The following is a 25,834-nucleotide window of genomic DNA, read 5'->3' as shown; positions in this document are numbered from 1 at the left end:
TGACCTAACTGACTCCATCTTGCTTCTAACCTCCAAACTGTCATTGTTCATTCCTGGGCATAGGCTGAACTAACTTTGGGAGGAATTTAGTTCATAGTTTAAAACAAAGACGATAACAGCCCTTTCCCAAAACAAACCCTCTTCTTGCCTGGGGACTAGACTACTTTTGTAGGACTAACAAATTAGGCACAAGAGTAGAAATTATGGTTTAGGATCATGCAGCTGGAGGCTACAAGATTCTGACCCTCCCTAAACTGCTCCTAAGATCAGTGCGAACCCTGTACTTGATGGTTCAGCTGGCACCACCCAGATCGATAAACTGGCTCATGATCTTGTGGCCCCCAACAAGGAACTGACTCAGCACAAGAGAACAGCTTCAACTTACCATGATTTCATCTCCTACTTAACCAGTCAGCACTCCTGGCTCACTGGCTTTCCCACCTACCAAGTCATTCTTAAAAACTCTGATCCCAGAATGCTCAGGGAGACTGATTTGAGTAATAAATAAAACTCCTGTCTCCCACACAGACAGCTCTGCATGAATTACTCTTTCTTTATTGCAATTCCCCTGTCTTGAGAAATCAGTTCTGTCTAGGCAAGTGGGCAAGGTGAACCCACTGGGCAATTACAGTTCCATTTCAGAGTCATTATTATCTAGATTTGGAGTCAGAATCTCTTGAGTTCCAATCAGGTTACCACCATTTGTTAGCTGTGTGACTTGAGTATTTTAATCTCTCTGTACCTCATTTTCCTTGTTTGAAATGAGGCTAGCAGTACCTTCTTCATTGAATTGTTGTGAAGACAAATTATATTGTATATGTGTATTAGTCAGGTTTTGTTGAAATAATGCTGCATAATAAGCATCTCTCAAACATTTCTCTTCTGCTCACATTTGCAGGTGGGTTCTGGCTCAATGAGGCTGGGTTGGCTTTGGTTCAGATCTGTTCCATGTGTCCAATCCAATTCAGAATTCAATTATTCCAGATTTAAGCTGAAGTAGCAGCAATTATCTGGAATCTGTTCATCTTGGGATGAGCAGGAGGAATCTGTTCATCTCAGGATGACAGGACTACAAAAAGGCAAGAAGAAATAGGTCATGTCTTTCAAAACTGCCACTCAGAACTGGTACACATCACATTGGTCAAGCTGGTCGCATGGCCAAGCCTAAAGTCAGTGGAATAAGGAAGCATACAGTGTCCCCTGGGAAACCATGGCAAGCCTGGAGAGAGAATGAAGTCTTATGAGCAAATACATACTCCGTTATAGTATGTAAAATGTGTTACACAGCGAACACACTTGCTTTATGTATTTCCTATCATTGCTGTTACCAAGATTCTGTCCTGTCCTTTATTTCTTTACCAATCTCTTTGCTCAGCTTTAATAACAATTGTATCATTATTATAAAACAAGGGTGGACCATGATAGAGAGCCAAATATAAACACTGGCTTGGGTATGTTTCTCCAAGTCAGTGAGGGGTCCTCGAAAGTGAGGTTTTCCTTCCTGTATCACAGGCATCTTATACAGTGTCCTTCTCCAGCATTTCCTCTGTTAAGCTTTCTTTGATCATGAAGGCTGAAAAATCTCTTTTTTCTTGCTTTACATCAGCATCGTTCAACAGAAATATAATGTTGGCCATCTATGTGCTATAATGTTTTCTAGTAGACATATTTAAGAGGTCTTCAAACATGTTCAACAAAATTATCCAAATATTTTCAATGTGAAATCAATGTAAATAATTTCTGTTATTTGTTAATGAGATAATTAACATTTTTTCCTCTATAATAAGTCTTCAAAACCCAATGTCATAGTAATTTAAATTACCCATAATTCGGCCAGGCGTGGTGGCTCACGCCTGTAATCCCATCACTTTGGTAGGCCGAGGCAGGCAGATCACCTGAGTTTGGGAGTTCAAGACCAGCCTGGCCAACATGGTGAAACCCTGTCTCTACTAAAAATACGAAAAATAAGCTGGGCAAAGTGGCGCATGCCCGTGGTCCCAGCTACTCGGGAGGCTGAGGCAGGAGAATCGCCTGAACCCAGGAGGCAGGTGTTGCAGTGAGCTAAGATCGTACCACTGCACTCCAGCATAGGTGACAGAGAAAGACTTTAAATACAATTTAAAAATAAATAAATAAATAACCCGTAATTCAAAGGCTCAGTAGCCATATCTGGCTAACGGCTACATATTGGAGAAAGGGAACTGCACAGTGTAACCTTGCTCAGTCATTTCCTGTTTTGTGTCTCACTTTCTTCTTTCTATTAGAGTGAATGGATTTATTAGACTTTTTTCTCTCCCACACTACCTCTGATGTTTGTTTGGATGTTTATTTTACTCTAGGTTTAACCAGAAATTTTTTTAAAAAGGAAACAAACCAAAACAAATAAACAGACACTGTTTAGAGTAAGAGTTAATAAACAAAAACACTGAGGTACAAATTAAATAATTTACAGACTAAACCTCAAGTCTTACCTTCAGATGTACAATTCTACCTTGGATTTCTTCCAATCATCCTAGAAAGGATTTAGAGAATAGAGCATCTTAGAATGTAGCACATACTCAAATGATTTTTTAAAGTCATTAATTTGACCAGCTTATGAAGCCAAAAGGTCTCTCTATCACAAGGTAGCTAAGGTTTATTGAAGCAATTCAGCACAACTTATTTTTTACAGAGACTACTTAACTGAAATGACTGAAAGGATGTTATGTGCCTATAAATGAATCTCTAAGAAGCAACAGTGCATGTAAGAGAATAAGTTGTGGGAAGAACCAGTGCAGTTATCAAGTGAGATTGGATAGAAAATAAGTAGGACATTTCATGACCTATAGGATAGGATGTATTAGGTGTCAATGACAAATGGTTGTCTTCAGCCATCTAAGTTACAGATGGTAATGATCCTAAAGTCTTTCTTTCTATACTAAACTACCTATAAATGTTTTGTGAAGGGCTGGTTAATTATGCATGAGTGAGAAATCTGTTACAAATTTATCTCATGTGTGAGATACCATAATTTAATATGAGATAGTTGGAGATAATGTTAAGACTTTTTTTGAAAAATACACACGTTATAAATCTGCTCACAAACCAAAAGAATATCCCAATCTCATACCAGTCTCAGGACCTGTGTCAGCATAAAATGTGGACACAGAGCTTCCTATAGATGCATATGAAGTCCTTCCTAGTAGAGAGGCTTTGGTACAGAACACCGGCTTTGTTCAGGCACCAGGAGCTTCAAAGCTGGTTTTTCCATTTACCAGCTGTGAATCTCTGAACAATCAAGTTAAGCGAGGTCTGAGGGTTTCTTTGTTTGTTGTTTAAATTTCTAAAATTGGTACAATAAATACTAAGTCCCTCCTACACATGATTAGCTTGGCATATAGTAAGCACTCGATCTATGTTAACTACTGTTGTTAATGATTTTAGGAACAAGGAAATGCCTTTGGTTACTTCTGAAAAGTCAGCAAAATCTCCTTATTCGTACTTAGAAAAAAGAACAAAATACGTACTGCAGTGGAAGTTTGGACAATACACCTGAGCCTATCATATAGTTTTCTCCATCCCTTATTTTGTCTTGGCTGCCAAAACATTTTCTTGAACTGACAGAGCCATGAAGATATAAGGATCTAATAGGCACATTTCAATTATCTCTTTACAAATTTTGAAACTAAGAATTACATCTTACCTTCCATCTTTTTATTTAAAAATAGAAAGAAGCAGAATAAACAGATGACATTTACAGTCATTCTGCATTGGTGTTCATCTCCGGGCTTCATCTATGGTATTGACTTACGACTTTTTTTTTTTTTGAGACCGAGTCTCACTTTGTCTCCAAGGCTGGAGTGCAGTAGTGCAATCTTGGCTTACTGCAACCTCTGCTTCCCAGGTTCAACAATTCTTGTGCCTCAGCCTCCTGAGTAGCTGGGACTACAGGAATGCACCACCACGACCGAATGGTTTTTTGTATTTTTAGTAGAGATGGGGTTTCGTCATGTTGGCCAGGCTAGTCTTGAACTTCTGACCTCAGGTGATCTGCCCACCTCGGCCTCCCAAAGTGCTGGGATTATAGGCATGAGCCACTGTGTCTGGCTGACTTTTATATCTCAGCATTGTTTCTTAATTATGCAAGAATCATTATTTTGTTGGAATCTATAAGCTATGTGAAAGATACAGATAATTATATCACATACATATACATTTGAAATTGGAAAAGACCAATAAAGTTTGTCCCATAAAGTAATTAACTGCTTTGTTCTTTATGAATTAAATTAACAATTTATTTTTCAACATATACAGTCTAGCTGATTTTTCTATTTGTAGCCTGATTTTTTTCTCAGACTGCTGTGTAGTAAAGGATAATTAGAGACATTTACACTTATCATCCCAGCAAGAACATTGCTTTTGCTACTAAGGAAATAGTCCAATCCAGTGTGATTTATATTTGCATAATATCCTGTTGCAATATTAAAAAACACTTTGCTGAAAAACAGAGGAAGGTATTGAAATTGGGGTTTATAGAAGGGAAAGTGAGATTATGAATAATCACTGTCAAAAAAAGAAAAAAAAAAACCCGTTAGCTTATTCTATCAGTTCGCTCCAATGAAATTAAGCCTACTTTTTTTTTCCTTAGAAATGGTTAACACAAAATGGAGGTAACTCTGTCAAGTACATGCTGTGTGGCATTATTCAGACACCCAGCTGGCTTCTTAAGTCAGTGTTCTACTTTTTATCTGGTTAGCTGTAATGCCAAGGAGAAACAGCATTTTAAAACTCAATTTTGCCTTCTTGACCTCCTGTGAATCGAGAGTCAACCAAAACAAGTCTTGAAAAGCTATTTTTTTTTTTTTTTTACAAAGGAAGGACACATTTCCACAGGAAAATAAAATGAAATGTATAATCATTATTAATTCAAATTATAAGTTTTAAATACCTCTGTGCCCAGCTTAAAAATCATGGGAATGAACTTCATGATTTAATTATACTCATTTGACTATTCCAACTGACATCAGCCTTACAACTTTAAAAGTATCATTTCAAGTCACACTATTTTGTTCTCATTTTAAGCATTCCAATTCACTCTGAGAAGCTATAAGGTGACTAACCATCCCAGGTTTCCCAGGACTGAGGGGCTACATTCCTGAGAGGCAAGACTTTTTTCTTTTGAGACAGAGTCTCACTCTATCACCCAGGCTGGAGTGCAGTGGCACAACTCGGCTCGCTGCAATCTCTGCCTCCTGGGTTCAAGCGATTCTCTTGCTTCAGCCTCCTAAGTAGCTGGGTCTACAGGTGTCCGCCACAACGTCTGACTAATTTTTGCATTTTTAGTAGAGACAGAATTGGCCAGGCTGGTCTCAAACTCCTGGCCTCAAGTGATCCACCTACATCAGCCTCCCAAAGTCTGGGATTACAGGCATGAGCCACTGTATCCAAGAGGCAAGACTTTCAATGCTGAAACAATGGCAGAATGGGGTGATTGGTACATCATAACATGAAACTCAAAGAAATATCTTAGGAGAGCTCAGTATTTAAAATAAAGTCTTCTGCAAAATGCAGAAAGCCTGAGTAATTAATTATGCATTTATGTAGTTCTACTTTATTAAATACCTTCTCTGAATCAGTTATTGGGCTGAGCATCAGAGATTAAGAGGCAGTTTTTGTCCCAGGTATGTATATAAGAAGACAAGAGAGGCCAGGCGCAGTGGCTCACGCCTGTAACCACAGCACTTTGGGAGGCCAAGGCCAGCGGATCACGAGGTCAGGAGATGGAGACCATCCTGGCTAAGATGGTGAAACTCCATCTCTAGTAAAAATACAAAAAATTAGCCAGGCGTGGTGGCTGGCGCCTGTACTCCCAGCTACTCGAGAGGCTGGGTCAGGAGAATGGTGTGAACCCGGGAGGCAGAGCTTGCAGTGAGCTGAGATCACACCGCTGCACTCCAGCCTGGGTGACAGAGTGAGACTCCGTCGGGAAAAAAAAAAAAAAAAGAACAAGCAAATATAGAATTCATAATTGAGATATGCTCAAGGGGCTATGGGACACAAAGGTGTATACTGAAAATATAACTGGTATATTTCCCATATCTGTTTCATAAGTTTCAATTTTGACATTTATACCTGTTAAAGTTTTATGTATCTTAAATATATACAACTAAATATAAGTAAATATAAGTAAACTAAAATTTCAGCAACTTAAAAAAATTTGCTTTCATAAATAATAAACTCATTCACTAAGTCATGTACGAAAAATAGTCCCTGAAGTACATCAGTTTTATTGTCAGTACATAATGTATTTTATTTCATGGGTAACTGATTGATAAAAAGTCCAATTCACAGAGAAGATGTACCAATTCTATGTGGTTCCAACGTAACAAAAGAACTTAAAAATATATGAAAAAAAAAAACTCGTGGAATACAACTAAAGCCGTGCTTTGAGGGAAACTTAAAGCTTTACACGTTTATATCAGAAAGGAAGGAAGCTTTCAAATTAATGATTAAAGCATCTACCATAAGAAACTGGAAGGTGGGAAAGGAGAAGAGTTCAAATTAAGAACAAAGCAAGCAGAAGAAAGGAAATGATAAGGATAATGGCAGAAATCAATAAAATTGAGAACAGAAAAACAGTAAGAGGGAACCAAGGAAACCAAATTTGGGTCTTTGAAAAGAGGAGTACGATCGATAAACATTTGGGTATACAGATCAAAAATAAAAACTAGAGAAGCTTTCTAGTTGCTGGTACAGCATCAGAGAAGCTTGGAAGTTGTCACTCTATCCTAACAATAAGTAAAAAGCTGAACACACTGAAAAAATAACTTTTTTTATTTAGGTAAGTGATATCACAAGATAAATTATGGCCCCCAAAATTAGAGAGGCAGGTGAATACAGAGAATTATGACTTGCTGGGGCAGAAACTCACAAGCAGAACCCTCCATAGGAACCAGGGCCAGGGTAGGAAAACCTGAACTGTAATTGATGAACTGCTAGAGGCTCACTGTGAACAACTCTGAGAATTAGAAACTCCAGGGAGGCTCAGTGTCTTAGGCACTTTTGCATTGCTATAAAGGAATACCTGAGACCGGGCAATTTATAAAGGCAAAAAGTTTAATTGGCTTGCAGTTCTGCAGGCTGTACAAGAAGTGTAATGCCAGCCTCTGCTTCTAGTGAGAGTCTTAAGGAAGCTTGCAATCATGGCGGAAGGCAAAAGGGGAGCCAGCATGTCACATGGCAGGTGAGAGAGGGAGCAAAAGAGAGAAGGGGAAAGTCCCAGGCTCTTTTAAATAATCAGCTCTCACATGGACTCATTACCATGGGGAGGGCACCATGCCATTCATGAAGAATCTGCCCCCATGACCCAGACACCTCCCACCAGGCCCCACCTCCAACATTGGAGGTCACATTTTTAACACGAGATTTTCAGGAGACAAACATTCAAACCATATCATATGACTATATGGGGGCTTCCACACTCTTGTGAGTTTTACCTTCAGGAGTTCAGCCTGTTCTCATAATAAATGGCATAGAAAAATTCCCTTATGCTTCCCTCATGGAGAGGGGAAAATAAACCATTTTGAAATAGCCCACAGAATTATAATCTTCTTAGCAAAATCTGCCCTCAGGAGAAACTATTTTACCAGAACCTCACCCACCGGGATGTTATCAAAGCCTTACTGAGCAGGAGAAAGGCAAAGGCCAAGTCCAGACTCTTCCAGCTAAGACAATGAGGTGGGAGGGGGATGCAGAAGCATGTGTGGAGTTCACAGTCTGACTGAGGCTCATTAGAAGACTGAGACCCAATCATAGGACTATTGGATGCTTCCCCTCCCACACACCACACCTCCACATTACTAAAGGCCTAGCTACAGAAGTTTCTTTTATTTGTTGCTGTCAAGAAATAATTAAATAGCATACTAAAAGGCAAATAACACAGTTTGAAGAGGCAAAATGAGCATCGAAAGCAGACTCTGATATCACAGGGATGCTGCAATGATCAGACAGAATTTAAAACAACGATGGCAAATATACTAGAGGCTTTAATGGATAGTTTATAGGAAATGATGGACAATGCAAGTAGAGACATGAAATTCTAAGAACGAACCAAAAAGAAATGCTAGAGATCAGAATCACTGTCACAGAAATGAAGAATGCATTTGATAGACTTATTTGTAGACTGGACACGCCTGAGAATAAAATCTCTGAGTTTTAGGACATTTCCATAGAAACCTCCAAAACTAAAAAGCAAAAAGAACAAAAGACTGGAAATAATAGGACAGAATATCCAAGAACGGTGGGGCAACTACAAAAGGTGTAAATCTACGTATGGGAGTATCAGAAGAAAAAAGAGAGAATGGATCAGAAGATATGTTTAGACAATCATGATAGAGATTTTCCCCAAATTAATTTGGATACCAAACCACATATTGAGGAAACTCAGAAAACAAAAATAGGGTAAATTCCCCCCTAAAATTACACAACAGAGATCTCTACACCTCAGCATATCATATTCAAACTACAGAAAATCAAAGATAAAGAAAGAATTATGAAAGAGGCCAGAGAAAAGAAACACCTTACCTATACTAGAGCAAAGATAATAATTACATTTAGCTTCCCAAAATCCATGCAAACAAGAAGAGAGTGAAAGGAAATATTTAAAGTGTTGAAATAAAAAAAAAACCCACCAATGTACAGTTCTGTACCCTATAAAATGATCCTTTAAAAGTGAAAGAGAAATAAAGACTTTCTCCAACAAACAAGCAAACAAACAAAAATCAAGGGACTTTATCACCAGTAGACACATCTTGCAGGATATGTGAAAAGAACTTTTTTGAGAGAGAAGGACAATGATATAGGTCAGAAATTCAGATCTATATAAGGAAAGGAAAAGCATTAAAGAAAAAAAAGTGAAGGTAAAATACAAACTTTTTTCTTATTCTTTGTAGATCTAACAGATAATAATTTGTTCAAAATCATAATGATGATAATATATTCAATTACATATGCTTATGTATGTATGTGTGTGTGTGTATATATAATATATATATATAATTCAGTTTAATATATATATTGAAATGAATGCTAGCAATGACACAAGGGTCAGAAGCGGGGAATTAGGATTATTTTTATAAAGTATTAACACTACTTGTGAAATAGCAAAGTATTATTTAAAAGTTAATTTGGATTAGTTGTAAATGTGTATTGGAAATTCTAGGGCAACCACTAAAAAAAAGTGAAAAAAGAAGCATAAAAGAGAGAAAATGAAATAATATAAAATCATATAAAATACACAATGTAAAATCACAGAAGGCATAAAGAGTGGATGAGTGGGAAAAAATAAGCAAAAAAGATCAACAAAATACAAACCAGTAATAAATGTGGTAGATATTAATCCACCTGCATCAAGAAATTTGAGTGTCAATGATCTAAATGCATGAATTCAAAGATAGAAATTATCAGAGCAGATCAAAATACAACCATATGTTGCCTACAAAAAACTCACTTTACACATAAAGACCTATAGATTAAAGGTAAATATATGGAGAAAGATATATCATGCTAACACTAATTGAAAGAAAGTAGAAGTAATTATTATTAATTTTAGATATAGCTGACTTCAAAGCAAGTAAAGTTGTAGGGATAAAAAGGGGCATTACATAATGATAAAGGGTGAATTCTCCAAGAAGACATAACAATCGTTAATGTGTGCACATGTCTAACAACACAGCATCAAAACACATGAAGCAAAAACTCATAGAAGTGGAAGGAGAAATAGATGAATGCATTATTATGGCCAGAGACTTCAACTTTCTTTTCACAAATGGACAGACCCAGCAGGCAGAAAACCAGTAAGAACAGAGTTGAACTCAATACCACCATCAATCAACTGGATACAGTGGACATCTGTAGTAGTCTACTTCTTCCAGCAACAGCAGAATACACATTATTCTCAGGCTCACATGAAATATTTGTCAGGACATACCACAGTTGGATCATAAAACACAACAAATTTAAAAGAATGGAAATTATACAATATCTGCTCATACAGTAATGAAATTAAATATGAAATCAATAGCAAACATATAGCTGGATAATCCCCAAATATTTTAAGATTAAGGAACACACCTATAAATAAAACATGGATCAAAGAAGAAATCTCAAAAGAAATTATAAACTATTTTTAATTAATTAATTAAAAGCACAATTTATCAAAAGTTGTGGGATGCAATAAAAGCAGTGTTACAGGGAAATGTCTAGTATTGAATGCATATATTAGAAAAGAAAAAAGATCTCAAATCAATTTTCTAAGCTTCTGCCTTAGAAAAACATTTTAAAAAAAACCCAGCAAGTTAATTCTAAAGTAAGCAGAAGAAAAGAAATAATAAAAATTACAGTGGAAATCAATGAAATTGAAAACAGTAGATCAATAGAGAAAAAATCAACAAAACCAAAAGATGGTTCTTTGAAAAGATCAATAAAATCAATACGCTTCTAATTAGGCTAAGTAGAAAAGAGGTGACAATCGCTAATATCTCAATGAAAGGGGAGACATTAGTACAGATCCAGGGACAATAAAAGAACAATAAAGGAATACTATGAACAACTCTGTGCCCACACATTTGATAATGTAGGTGAAGTGAACAAATTCCTTAAATACATAATCTGTCAAAACTCAAAGAAGAAGTTGATAATCTGAATAGTCCTATATCCATTAAAGAAATTGAATTAATATCTAATAACCTTTGAAAACAGAAAACACCAGGCCTAGAAGAGTTTGCTGAGGAATTCTATAAAACATTTAAAGAAGAAATAATACCAATTTTCTACAATGTCTTTCAGAAGACAGAGGCAGAGGAAAGACTTCCTAACTTATTCTAGAAGGTCAGCAATACCTTATACCAAAATCAAAGACATTATAAGGAAAGAAGATTATAACCAATATCTCTCTAGAACCTAGATGCAAAAATCCTCAATAAAATATTAGTAAATCCAAACCAACAATGTATAAAAATAACTACATACCATAACTTGTTGGGACTTAGGACCTCAGGTATGAAAGACTGGTTAAAAATTTGAAAACCAATTAATATAATCTATCATATTAACAGGTTAAAGAAGAAAAACTACATAATCATATCCACAGACACAGAAAAAGCATTTGACAAAATTAGTCATTTATTCATGATAAAAACTCTAATCAAACTCAAAATAGAAGAAAACATTCAACTTATTAAAGAATATCAACAATAAACCTACAGCTCACATAATGTTTAATAATGAGAAACTAGAAGCTTGCCTACTAAGATCATAAAAAAGTCAAAGATAGGGAAACTCAATATTGTCAAGATTTTGGTTGTTCTTAAATTTATGTATAGATTCAGTGCAGTTTCAATCAAAATATCAGTAGGTTATTTTGTGGATATTGACAAACTGATTCTAAAGTTTATATGGAAAGATAAACACCCCAGAACAACCAACACAATATTCACAGAGAAGAGCAAAGTTGAAAGAGTGACACTATCTGATATCAAGACTTATTATAAAGCTATAGTATTAGGAGAGTGTGGTATTGGTGAAAGAATAGACAAATAGATCAATGAAAAATAATAGATATCTGAGGAATAAATTAGCATAAATATAGTCAACTGATATTTAACCAAAGAACAACAGCAATACAATGTAGAAACAATGTCTTCTCAATGAATGGTGCTAGAGCAACTGTACATCCACATGTTAAAAAAAAAAATGATTCTAGATGCTGACCTCACACCCTTCACAAAAATTTGCTTAAAATGAGTCACAGACCTAAATGTAAAATGCAAAACTATAAAACTCCCAGAAGATACCATAGAGGAAAATCTAGATGGTGTTGGGTTATATAATGACTCTTTAGATATGACACAAAAGCCATGATCAATGAAAGAAAAAAATGATAAACTGGACTTTATTAAAATAAGAATCCCTGCTCTGCGAAAGACACTGACAAGAGACTGAAAATACAAGCTGGCTAGGCGCAGTGGCTCACGTCTGTAATGCCAGTACTTTGGGAGGCTGAGTCAGGCAGATTGCTTGAGCCCAGGAGTTTGAGACCAGCCTGGGCAACACAGGAAAATCATATCTCTACAAAAAGATACAACAACAACAGAATTACACCTGTGGTCCCAGCTACTCAGAAGGCAGAGGTGAGAAATCACTTGAGCCTGGGAGGTCGAGGCTGCAATGAGCCTTCATTGCACCACTGCACTCCATCCCAGTCAAGAGAGATTCTGTCTCAAAAAAAAAAAAAAAAGAAAGAAAAGTGAAGAAAATACAAAACAACTCAACTAAAAAGTGGGCCATGGAACTTAACAGATAGACATCTCACCAAAGAAGATACACATACGGGCTGGGCATGGTGGCTCACGCTTGTAATCCCAGCATTTGGGAGGTCAAGGCGGGTGGATCACCTGAAGTTAGGAGTTCAAGATCAGCCTGACCAACATGGCAAAACCCCATCTCCACTAAAACATACAAAAATTAGCTGGGTGTGGTGGCACACACCGGTAATCCCAGCTACTCAGGAGGCTGAGGCAGGAGAATCGCTTGAACCCGGGAGGCAGAGGTTGCGGTGAGCCAAGATTTGCCACTGTACTCCAGCCTGGGTGACAGACTGAGACTGTCTCAAAAAAAAAAAAAAAAAAAGATACATATATAGCAATTAAGCATTTGAAAATATGCTCCACATAGTATGTCATCAGGGAAATGCAAATTAAAACAACAATAAAATACCACTGCATACCTACTAGAATAGCCAAAATTCAGACCACTGACAACACCAAATGCTGGTAAGGATGTGGAGGAACAGGAACCCTCATCATTGATGTTGGAAATGCAAAATGGTATAGCCACTTTGAAAAACTGTTCTTACCAAACTAAATTTACACTTACCACCACTCATGGTTCCTGGTATTTTAACCCAAATGAGTGGGAAATTTATGTCTTTGCAAAAACTTTCGTGCAGACCCTTATAGTAGCTTTATTCAGAATTACAAAACTTGAAAGTAACCAAGATATCCTTTAATAGGTGAGTGGTAAGTAAACTGTGGTACATCCAGACAATGGAACACTTAGCACTAAAAAGAAATGAGCTATGAAGCCATGAAAAGGCTGGAGGAGACTTCAATCTTTATTAGTAAGTGAAAGAAACCAGTCTGTAAATGTGACATACTGTCTGATTTTAACTACATGGCATTTGGGAAAAGTCAGGACTTTGAAGAGCATGAAAAGATTAGTGGTTGCCAGGTGTTCAGAGCTAGGGATGAATGGCAGAACATGGAGGACTTTTTGAGTAGAAAACAACTCTGTATGATACTAAAATAGAGGATATATGTCATTATATTTTTGTCCAAATAACCCAATATACAACACCAATAATGAACCCCAATGCAAATTATGGTCTTTGGGTGATAATGATGTGTCAGTGCAGATTCATTAATTGTAGCAAATGTACCACTCTAATGAGAAATATTGATAATAGGAGTAAGTTATGCATGTGTGGGGGCAGGGTGTATATGGGATATCTCTGTACCTTCCTCGAAATTTTGCTCTGAACTTAAAACTGCTCTAAAAAAAAGTTAATTAAAAAAAGAAAAGAAAAGAGAAATTATCAATATCATAAATAAAAGAAAGGACATTACTATAAATTCTAAAGACATTAAAAGGATATTATGGGAGCATTATGAACAGCTATTCGTCAATAAATTTGAAACTTAGATGCAATGGAAAAATTCACTGATTTCCTACCAAAGCTCGACAGAAAATAATTGGATAGCTGGAAAAGTCCTATATTTATTGAAGAAATTGAATTCATAAACATCTTTCAACGAAGAAAACTTCAGGCCAGATACTTAACAGGAAAACTTCATTTAAAGATGAAATAAGTCCAATTCTGCAAACATTCTTCCAGAAATTATAAAAGGAGGAAGTACTTTCCAACTCATTTATGAGGCCAACGTTACCCTGGTACCAAGATGAAACAAAAATTGTCAAGAAAAGAAAACCTCACACCTGCATTATGCAATATTGTAGCCAACAGCAAAATGTACCTATTCTGCACTTGAAATGTTGCTAACCCAAATTAAGATGTGCTGCAATTAGAAAATAAACACCACATTTCAAAGCCTTAGTATGAAAGAAATACAAAATGTTTCATCAATATTTTACATTGATATAATATCACTATTGGTAATATTTATATTAAATAAATTACATTATTAAAATTAATTTTGTTTTTTGGTTGTTATGTCATTACAATACAATTTAAAAGTACATTTGTGATTTTTACTATTTATCTACTTGACAATGCTATAAACTGATATCCCTCATAAACACTGAGGCAAAAATTCTTCTTAAAAATTAGCAAATTAGGCTGGGCGCAGTGGCTCACACCTACAATACCAGCACTTTGCGAGGCAAAGGTGGGTGGATCACTTGAGCCCAGGAGTTCAAGACCTGTCTGGGAAATGCAATGAACCCCTACCTCTACCAAAAAAAAAAAAAAAAAAAAAAAATTAGTTGAGCAGGGTGGTGTGCACCTGTAGTCCCAGCTACTTGGGAGGCTGGAATCATTGCTTGGGCCTGGGAGGCAGAAGCTGCAGTGAGCCAAGATTGTGCCACTGCACTGAGGCCTGGGCAACAGGGTGAGACCCTGTCTCAAAAAAAAAAAAAAAAAAAAGCAAATTAAATTAAGAAATATATTCAAGGAATAATAGAACCTGATACAATGCGGTTTATCATAGGAAAGCAAGATTGGGTCCATGTGAAAATCAGTAAGTTTAATTCACCATATTAACAGACTAATGGAGGAAAAAAAAAACAAAACCATATGATACTCTCAGTTGAGGCACAAAGGGCATTTGACAAAATTTAACATTTATTATGGTTTAAAAAATATAACAAAACATGAAAAAAACCTAACCAAAGTAGGAATCAAAGAGAACATTCTCAACTTTATAAAGGGTATCTATGAAAAAATCTATAAACACATTCCATACATAACGGTAGCAGATGGAATGCTTTCCCCTGGAATCAGCAATGAGGTAAGAATGTCATTCTCATCATTCCTTTCAACATATAATAGAAGACATATAATAAATTTTTTAAAAATGCATATATAATTGAAAAAGATAAATGAAATAGTCTTTATTCACAGAAGACTTAATTGTCTCTGTAGAAAATCACAAAGACAGGAGATCTACAATAAAGCTGCTGGGACTAATAATTGACTTTGGTGAAGTTGTAGAACACAAGGGCAATATATAGAAATCAGTGACATTTCTACATATTTGCAGTAAACAATTAGAAATTGAAAAATTTTAAGTATTATTTACAATAGCACCACAATGGGAGATAGGGATAAATCTAACAAAGTATGTACAAGATTTATTAAAAACTGTACAGCGTTGATGAGAGAAATACAAAATGACTAAAGAAATAAAGAAGCGGCCAGGCGCTGTGGCTCACGCCTGTAATCCCAGCACTTTGGGAGGCTGAGGCGGGCGGATCACGAGGTCAGGAGATGGAGACCATCCTGGCTAAGATGGTGAAACACCATCTCTAGAAAAAATACAAAAAATTAGCCGGGCACAGTGGTGGGCGCCTGTAGTCCCAGCCACTCGGGAGGCTGAGGCAGGAGAATGGCGTGAACCCAGGAGGCGGAGCTTGCAATGAACCGAGATCAGGCCACTGCACTTCAGCCTGGGCGACAGAGCAAGACTCCATCTCAACAACAACAAAAAAAAAAAAAAAGAGAGAGAGAGAGAAGAAAAAGAAAGAAAGAGAGAAAGAAAGGGAGAAAAGAAAGGAAGGAAGGAAGGAAGGAAGGAAGGAAGGAAGGAAGGAAGGAAGGAAGGAAGGAAGGAAGGAAGGAAGGAAGGATACTGTGCTCATATATTAGAACAGCAGTCCCCAACTTTTTTGGCACCAGGGACTGCTTTTATGGAAGACAGTTTTTTCCATGGGGTGGGTGGGGAGGGATGGTTTCTGGATGAAACTGCTCTACCTCAGATCATCAGGTATTAGTTAGATTATCATAAGGAGCACACAACCTAGATCCCTCGCATGTACAATTCACAGTAGGGTTTGTACTCCTGTGAGAATCTAATGCCATTGCTGATCTGACAAGAGACAGTAATGCTCACTTGCCCACAGCTCACCTGCTGTGCAGCCTGGTTCTGTTAGGACAAGTACTGGTCTGTGTTCCGGGAGCTGGGAACCCCTGCATTAGAGGGCTCAATCCTTTCCTAGATGATTTACATTTTTAAAACATTAGAAGACTCAGTATTGTTATTATGTCAATTCTCCCTTATTTTACCTATAGATTCAATGAAATCCTAAAATTCCATCAGGCTTTTGTTTTACAGAAATCAATATACTGATTCTGAAATTTACATGGAAATCTCATGGAACTAGAATAGTTAAAACACAGAAAACAAAGTTACAGAACTCACGCTACCTGACTTACTTTAAAGCCACCGTTATTAAGACAATTTGTTACATCCATAGTAATAGATACATAGATTTAAAAAAAGAAAGAAAGAAAAGAAAAGAATCTAGAAATACACCCACACATAATATGGTCAGTTGACAAGGATACCAAGGCAATTCATATGAGAAAGATTTTTCTTATTGAAAAATTGAATATCCATATCCACAATGGTGATCCTTGACCCTTACCCACCATTACATTAAAAAATTAACTCAAAATGGATTGTAGACCTATATGTAAAAACTGAATTTATAAAACGTCTAGAAGAAAAAAAAAATTCTTTGGAACCTTGAGTGAGGCAAATATTTCTTAAATAAAACAAGAAAGCACAAACTACAAAAGAAAAAATAGATAAATTGGTCTTCATCAAAATTAAAAATGTCTGCTCTTTGAAGGATAATGTTAAGAAAATAAAAAGGTTGCAGACTCTGGGAAAATATTTGCAAAACAGATGTCTGATAAAGGACTGGTATCCATAACATACATTCAGAACTTTTACAACTCAGCAATAAGAAAACAAATAACCCAATAAAAATGAGCAAAAGATTTATACAGGCACTTCCTCCAAAATGATAAATGGATAAATAAGCTCATGAAAAGATGCTGAACATCATTATTCAATAGGGAAATGCAAATTACAGCCACAGTATGTTACAACTAAACTCCTATTAGAATGGTTTCAATTAAAAGACACTGACAATAAAGTGCCTGCAAAGATACACCACATATGTGACTCTCATACATTACTAATGGAAATGCAGAATTGATACTTTGGAAAACAGTTTGGCAATTTCTTATAGAGTTAAAGATTTACTTATCATATGATGCAGAAATCTCACTCCTAGGATTTACTCAAGAGAAATAGAAACATATGTAGTTATCCTTTGGTATTGATGGGGAATTGGTTTCAAGACCCCCTCAGTTGCCAAAATCCACAGGTACTCACGTAACTTATAGAAAATGGTCTAGTGTTTACATATAACCTACACACATCCTTTTGTATACTTTAAATCATCTCTAGATTACCCGAATGATTAGATTATAATACTTATGTTACCTGGTTGTCTAGATTAGAGTATAATAGCTAATACAATGTAAATGCTATGTATGTTGTCATTATACTTTATCGCTTTTGTATTTGCATTTTTAAAATTGTTTTTAATATATTTTCAGTCTGTGGTTGTGTGAATTCATGGATTCAGAACTCATGGAAATGAAGGGCAACTGTATTTACAGAAAAACCATATTTTTTTTTCTAGTAGTTTTATTGCCAAAATTGGAAATAATCCAAGTTGTCATTAACTAGAGGATGGATAAATAAATTATAATACATCTATAAAATTAAATATTAGTAAAAAATACATAAAAAATGAACTGTTGATATGTTGGTGCAAAAGAAATTACTTATAAGTAATTATAAGTAATGGCAAAAACTGCAACTGCTTTTGCACCAACCTAATAGTAATTCAGTATAGATAAATCTCAAATACACAATGTTATGCCAAAAAAAAAAAAAAATCTAGGATAAAACAGCTATATGCTGTGATTCCATTTCTATGACATTCCAGAAATGAAATCACCTTTGCAAAACTTATAACAATGAGAAGATTATGAAAATGAAAGAGATGTGATCTAACCAACCCTCATCTTGCCTTTAACCCTCAAACTGCTCTTGGTCATTACTGGATTTGTGCTAAGCTAACTTTGAGAGAAATTTAGTTTGTAGTTTAAATGGTAATAGCCTTTCCCCAAAACAAAACCACCTAGTAAAACTAATGAAAGGCCATCAGGTTAGGAGGATGTAACCTGGTTAACACAGGTTGCTGTTATTAACCATTTTACATCTGGAAAATCTGAGGCAGCAGAGGTTAAGAAACTTCTCTAAAATCACATGACTACTTAGAGGTGGTCTGGAATTCAGACTCAAGAAACTAGGCTCCTAATTAGCTAAATATGACTAATTGCTACCTAGCCACTCATATGACAGCAACAATCATCATACTCCTTCCCAATATTCTATACAGAGATTATTGGAGGGGTGTACATGGTCAAGAAGAGCGTAGCTCCAAATCCTGAGCAAATCCTTGAGCGCTTTCCTCATTGTTTTTTTTTTGTTTGTTTTGTTTTTAAAGCCCTCTGTTTTAACCTCCATTTAGGACATTTGAGAGTAGCACTTGCATCCTGTGGGACTCTTCAAAACTTCAGAAGAATCAAATAGTATCTTTCATCTAAAAATTTTGGAAATTTCCCCCTTATTTCTCCATAATCCTAACACTTTTAAGCTAATGTCTTCCCTCAACAGTGACAGTATTAGCAGACAGTGAGACACAGCATCTTCCTTTATCTCCTCTGGAGAATCAGTATACCTCTGTCATCTTCCCCTGCAAGATCAGGCAAAAATAAGCCTTCCTTTTGGCACTGATTCTTAATCTTCCCTTCCATTAAGGATTCATGTTATAATATTTATCTTCTGTCTTTTTAATCACTGCCTCTTACAAAAAGATAATTTCAATGTGACTTTGCTGACATTTACAGAAATGTTATCTTCATAACTTTCTTCTTTAGAGCCAAACATAGCAAAGAAGCATAAACTTCTATGGTCTTTCTTGCTCCCTGAGCCCTTGCAAGTGGGCATCTTTCTCTTCTTCTCTGTTGAAATTGATCTCCCTCAGGAAAAATCCAACAGTAATTGTTAGTTTCATACTCCTTGGCTTTTTCAGATAGTGCTTTCATAAAATATCATGGCTTCAACTATCAAATTAATACTAAAGATGTCTCCTGTATTATTTTACCCATTATCTTTTACTCAAGCTAAATTCCACCTTCCATGCTGCTCAGAGGATATGTATTTTAAGATATCTGATCATCCATCTTAATTAAATATTTTATTTAAAACAAAACATATTCATATCCCCTTTTTCTAAATATCTGTCAAAGGCAAAAAATTCAATGTGAAATCCTTTCCTTTTTATTACATAATCCATGGTCATTTAATCTTGCTTATCTTTTCTTTACATTTTTCACATGGACAGCTCTCCATTTCCATTGGCTGTTGAACAATCTAGTCATTCAAACCTTCACACTTGGATTGTAATTTTGATATCTCTATTTCCACTATTCTAATTCATAGTTCACATTATAGCCATTACAATGGTTTCACCACTTTATTTTCGACAGGTCCTTCCTAATATTAAGAGACTATTGCATGCCTGTTGTGCACTGTACACATCTCAACTATTCATTTGTGATGGAAATCATTTTGCCCCCTTTACCGTTCTAGAGTAGACATCAGCCAGGAATGGTGGTTTACTCCTGTAATCCCAGCACTTTAGCAAGCCAAGGCGGAAGGATCACTTGAAGCTAGGATTTTGAGACCAACCTAGGCAAAATAGTGAGACCTCATCTCTACAAAAAAAAAACAACAAAAAAAAACTGTTAACAAAAATTAGCCGGATGTGGTGCCACACACCTGTAGTCCTAGTTATTTGGGAGACTGAGGTGGGAACATTGCTTGAGCCCAGGAGGTCAAGGCTGCATTGAGCTGTGATCCCGCCAATGCAGTCCAGCTTGGGCAACAGAGTGAGACTTTGACACACACACACACACAGACAGACACACACAGACAGACACACACACACAGACACACACACACACACGCACACACACACACACACAGTAGATATCTTTTATTTTGGTCAGCCCAGCTGTCCTTTCCTTACTTAACCTATGTGGTTTTTTCAATCCTAGTAACCATCCTCTTTACCCTACCCCTTGCTACAAATGGCAACAAGGACCCAGACCTGGTCAATCATCATATCCCACCAATTCTCCCAAAACTAGGATCCCAACTGAGTCAATCAGAATCCATTCCTGAGATGATTTATGGACCTGTGAAAGATAAAACTTCTACAGGGTTCATGAGCTATCAAAACAGTCAGTCATATGTATTTTAATGAAGAGTGTACACTGGAAAGTGTATTTAAAAGAGGGAGAGAAGAGACAGAGCACAAATTCTATTGTTTGAGCATGTTGATCAAGGCATATATAATGCCAAACCCACTCTTGGACTTCTCAGTTATATGAGCCAGTACATTTAATTTTTGGTTACACTTCTATTTTGGGTTTCAATCACTTGCAACTAAAAGAGTCTGTTTATTACACAATATGAGTGTATCCATTATTTGGTTTATTACTGCAAGGTCATGGATGGGATCAAGAGTTAAAGATGAATCAAGCACCATACAGTAGTTCTGCAGTTAATGTAAAAGAAGTGTGCCCTCTGTTATGGTGAATTGTGTATATGTGAGTTTGGCAAGTGCTTCAAGAGCAATACAGAGGCTAAGAAACTGCAGAGAGTGAAGTGATTCATTCTGACTAGGCAGATTGGGAAAGTTTCTGGGTATAACAGCATTTTAAGCTGGACTTTGAAAGATGAATAAGTTGCCAATACTATTGCTAAGTTTGATATCAAACATTGTATTATTTGCTCATTTATTTCTGAAATCATTTCCAATACTGTTTATTAATCTAAATTTATTTATCATAAAGCTCCAGTTCATAAGTAACTTGTCTTCTTCCTGTTTGCTTTGATATTAGATTATATCATTTTTAGTTACTTCATTATTTTTTCTTTGTTTGTTTGGTTTTTATTTTTAGAGACAAGGTCTCACTCTGTCACCCAGGCTGAAATACAGTGGCTTGATCATAGCTCACTATAGCCTCAAACTCCTGGGCTCAAGCAATCCTCCTGCCGTAGCTTCTTCAGTAGCTGGGATAACTGGCATGCACACCATGCCTGGCTATTTTTTTTTTTTTTCATACAGACAGGGTCTCCCTGTGTTGCCCAGGCTGGTCTTAAACTCCTGGCCTCAAGCAAGCCTCCCACTTCTGCCTCCCAACGTGCTGGGATTACAGGCAAGAGCCACAGCACCCAGCCTCCATATGTGCATACTGCATATCCTAATTCAGCCAGCAAATGCCATCTTATCATCTCTTTAATATCTACTATAGCATCTAACACAGCACTGGGCACAAAGTACTTAGAAAACAATAAAATAATGCAAATGCCAAGTTTTTGACAGTTTGATTAAACATCTGTATATGGTAGATTAATTTCATTTCTAAATGATGTTGAAGATTTTCTGTTACTCTCAAATGAAAACATCTAGTGGTTGTAAAATTCCCTTCCATGAAACTATTTCAAGCATGCAGAGGAAAGTATATTAGATGGTGTTTGACTGATAAGTCTAAATTGAGACTGTTTTTTTCCCTCCTTTGACTTCTGAGCTTTTAACTGGAATCTTGGAATTGAGTTCATTAAATAATACAGTTTATTAGGAAAATAAAGTATTTGGAAAGAAGATGAAAACAGACCAAAATAAAAGCTAAAGGAGTGTTCAAAATGATTAGACTGAAGTTGCAGTGAACTAAAGTAGCAGTAAAAACATCTGAGACATAGGAAATTATTTTGCTAGAGAATAGTAAGAAGACATCAAAGCCCTTAAAATACAAGAGTGTGAAGTCAAAGACTTACAAGGCTGAAGTTACTAAGATTTTAGGATTACTTTGCTGTGGGACATGTAACTAAAGGCCACATCTTTGAAATTAAATGTGTAGAAAATAGTTCTTTCCACATGAAGGGTAACATTAACCAATGTGAGGCTAATCAATGAGTAATGGTAATTTCACAAATAGGATTAATGTGTAAAAATATGAGAAGATAGAGCTACAGAAAAATTGTATCTTATCACAGGAAAGATAGAACTATCAGAGAAGACAGGAAAATTCATCAGTCAAATATCTGATTATTTCAGTTAAGGCAGATCCAGGTTTTATGGGACTTGAAGCTTATACAATTTTGGGGACATTCTAAACAACAACATTATGGGGCCGGGCGTGGTGGCTCACGCCTGTAATCCCAGCACTCTGGGAGGCCGAGGCGGGAGGATCACGAGGTCAGGAGATCGAGACCATCCTGGTTAACACTGTGAAACTCTGTCTCTACTAAAAATACAAAAATTAGTCGGGCATAGTGGCAGGCACCAGTAGTCCCAGCTACTTGGGAGGCTGAGGCAGGAGAATGCCATGAACCCGGGAGGTGGAGCTTGCAGTCAGCTGAGATCTCACCACTGCAATTCAGCCTGGGTGACAGAGCGAGACTCCATCTCCAACAAACAAACAAACAAAAACAAACAAACAAACAAGAAAACATTATGGATGCCAAATTTGGTATAACAGCTTCTATTTAGAATTAGAAATTAATCACAACAAATTATAAATCTATGTAATGTTAAAAAATTATATAATTCAGAAAAAATAACAATTAATAATGGCCTGACACACCTATATAATTAATGACTTTTCTGAATTTTTGCTACATATTATTTCATTGCCTTTCCATATGACAAATATTTTTAAAATAATGTTCTCTATATAGAAGATAGAAAGATAATCAGTTTTTATGTTAGCGTGATTGATAAAAAAAACTTTTCATTATTGGTGGTTAAGAAAAGTTTCTTTTTGCTTCAAAACGCAATATTGGTTGCACCTCATACAATATTAGAATGGTGGCCAAATTTGGAAACCTACCAAGATTTTTTCATATATAAGCTCTTACAAATGTAGTTGCTGTTCGTATTACTGCTAGTGGTTTAAGCCTTACAAATAAGAATTCTGATACATTCTATTTTGCACAATTGTTATCAAAAAGAAAAAAGTATGATGCTTTTATAATTGTATGTTTCTTATGAATACATCTTGATATGAGAAAACTTTTTTTCTAGGTGCTGTGATAACAGAATCCACTACTTATAATTTTATGTAGGTAACAATTAGAAAAAAATTACCTCAGAATAGCTTGCAGTTCAAACATTTCACACTTGTTTCTCTTTCACTATCCACTTATCTCCCTTGGTGAGCACTTTTATATAATGATACCAACATTTGTATCATGGTATCAGCTATGGTTCCATATGGCTAACAATAAATTATACCCAGAAGTGACTGGGAACCAAAAGAAATGTGTCCTACTAAACCTGAAGTAAATGTATCCCCCACAGAGCTGTCCCTTGTCAGTTTCCCCAACTGCTATAGCCACTCCAACACTGCCCAACAGACACAAGGCAAGGTGTGAAGTAGGTCAATCTTAATAGATTACGGTTACATTAGGTTTGCAAGTTTTACAAAAACAGGCATGGTGGCTCACACCTGTAATCCCAGCACTTTGGGAGGCCGAGGAAGGCGGATCATGAGGTCAGTAGACCGAGACCATCCTGGCCAACATGGTGAAACCCCATCTCTACTAAAACACAAAAAAATTAGCTGGGCATGGTGGTGAGTGCCTGTAGTCCCAGCTACTTGGGAGGCTGAGGCAGGGAAATTGTCTGAACCCAGGAGGCGGAGGCTGCAGTGAGCCGAGATCATGCCACTGCACTCCAACCTAGCAACAGAGCAAGACTCCGTAGCAAAAAAAAAAAAGTGACCATATAAACAAATTTCAAAGATATCTCCTAGGGCCATGCAAGCAAAGGATCTCGAAATATAAGGGTAAATATGCCTCTATTTAGAAAAACACTATTTAGAAAATGACCTTGCACAGCTCTCTCTTTTTGTGACATGTATAAAATTCATAGAAAATCCCCATTTTAAAAATTGTGAAATGTAACATATAAACAGGAATGTGCATGCATTAGTTTGCTAGGGTTGCCATAACAGAATGTCACAGACTGGGTGGTTTAAAAAACAGAAATGTATATCCTCACAGTTAGGGAGAAAGGAAGTCCAAGATCAAGGTGCCAGCTAAATCGATTTCTCCTAAGGCCTCTCTCTTTGGCTTATAGATGGCTACCTTCTCACATGGTCTTTTCTCTGTGCACACGTATCCCTGGTGACTCTTCTTCTTTGTATTAGGACAACAGTCATATTGGATGAGGGATTCCCCTTTATGATGTCATTTAACCTTAATTACCTCTTTAAAGGCCATATATCCAAATACATTGGGGGTTAGTTCTTGACATATGAGTTTGAGGGGGACAAAATTCCATAATAGTACAGAAAACATACATGTACAGTAATAAATACTGTAATAATCATAAAGCAAATATACTTATAGCCACCACCTACATCAAGACATGAAACATTGCTATCACCAAAAGACACCTTAACAAACCATAGCCCACAAGTCTTTTCCTAAACACACCATCCTTCCTTACCCTAAATGTAATCCACTCTTCTGGGAACTATTTTCTTTGTAGTTTTCAGTCTGTACATGCAGCTTTATACAGTGTTGTGTAATTTGGTCTACTTTTGTGTAATGGAATTGTGCTCCTATGTATTATTTGGGGTCTTGGTTTTTTCACACAACCTCTTCTTTGTGAGATGTATTGTAATACACAAAGTTTACTCATTTCTCAGCAAGGACAAGATATTAAATATTTAGGCTTGAGGGCCATGTGTTCTCTGTCACAATCATTTCCGCTATTGTTGTGAAAACAATATAGACAATATATAAGTGAATGGATGTAGTTATGTTCAAATAAATATTCACAGAAACGGTTAACAAGTGTGCAAACTGTAGTTTTCTGACTGATATGGTTTGGATCTGTGTTCCCACCAAATTTCATGTTGAATTGTAATCCCTAATGTTTGAAGTACTGCTTGGTGGGAGGTAAATGGATCATGGAGGCGGATTTCACATGAATGCTTTAGTACTGTCCCCTTACTGTGATAGTGAGTGAGTTCTCATGAGATCTGGTTGTGTAAAAGGGTCTAGCACCTCCCTGTAGCTATTTCTCTTGCTGCTGCGCCCACCATGTGAAGTATCTGTTCCCGCTTCATCTTCTGCCATGATTGTAAGTTTCCTGAGGTCTCCCCAGAAGCTGAGCAGGTGCTGCCATGCTTCCTGTAAAGCCTGCAGAACCGTGAGCCAATACTCTTTTCTTTATAAATTACCTCAGTCTCAGGTATTTCTTATAGCAATGGAAGAACAGACTAATACACTGACTTCTGCTCTATAGGATCTTTCATGCCTGACATTGGTTATTTGTACTTCCTTTCCTTTCCCTGATTGATCTCAAAAAGTTCATTAAAATCATTTGAATATAAAAGTAACTTTCAAATTGGTTGGGTCTCTGGACATAGAATTTTGAGATTAGCAGTACTTTTCTTTCAGCAAGTTGAAGATATTATTTTATTATCTCCTGATTTTTATTGTTGCTGCTAAGAAATCAATAATACATCTAACTGTTGCATTTTATATCTCTTTTTGCTTTTCTTTTTGCTATAATGAAGAAATTCTCTCAATCTTTGGTATTCTATACTTTTAGT

General features: G+C 36.3%; 1 long non-coding RNA gene across 2 annotated transcripts; it reads right to left on the bottom strand.

Moving 5' to 3' along the window:
• Positions 1 to 533: 533 nt before the first annotated feature.
• Positions 534 to 23,751, bottom strand: LOC103886755. Of its 2 annotated transcripts, none has more exons than XR_001905494.3 (3): positions 23,356 to 23,751; positions 2,472 to 2,512; positions 534 to 1,219 (listed from the first exon to the last, which is right to left on the bottom strand). It is a non-coding gene; the product is annotated as an uncharacterized LOC103886755 (long non-coding RNA). The 2 variants fall into 2 exon arrangements; XR_650561.4 differs by lacking the exon at positions 23,356 to 23,751 and adding an exon at positions 19,783 to 19,874.
• Positions 23,752 to 25,834: the final 2,083 nt, after the last annotated feature.

Source organism: Papio anubis, chromosome 8 (genome assembly GCF_008728515.1).
Source record: "Papio anubis isolate 15944 chromosome 8, Panubis1.0, whole genome shotgun sequence".
NCBI classification, from domain to species: domain Eukaryota; kingdom Metazoa; phylum Chordata; class Mammalia; order Primates; family Cercopithecidae; genus Papio; species Papio anubis.
This window is presented reverse-complemented; position numbering and strand designations above follow the sequence as displayed.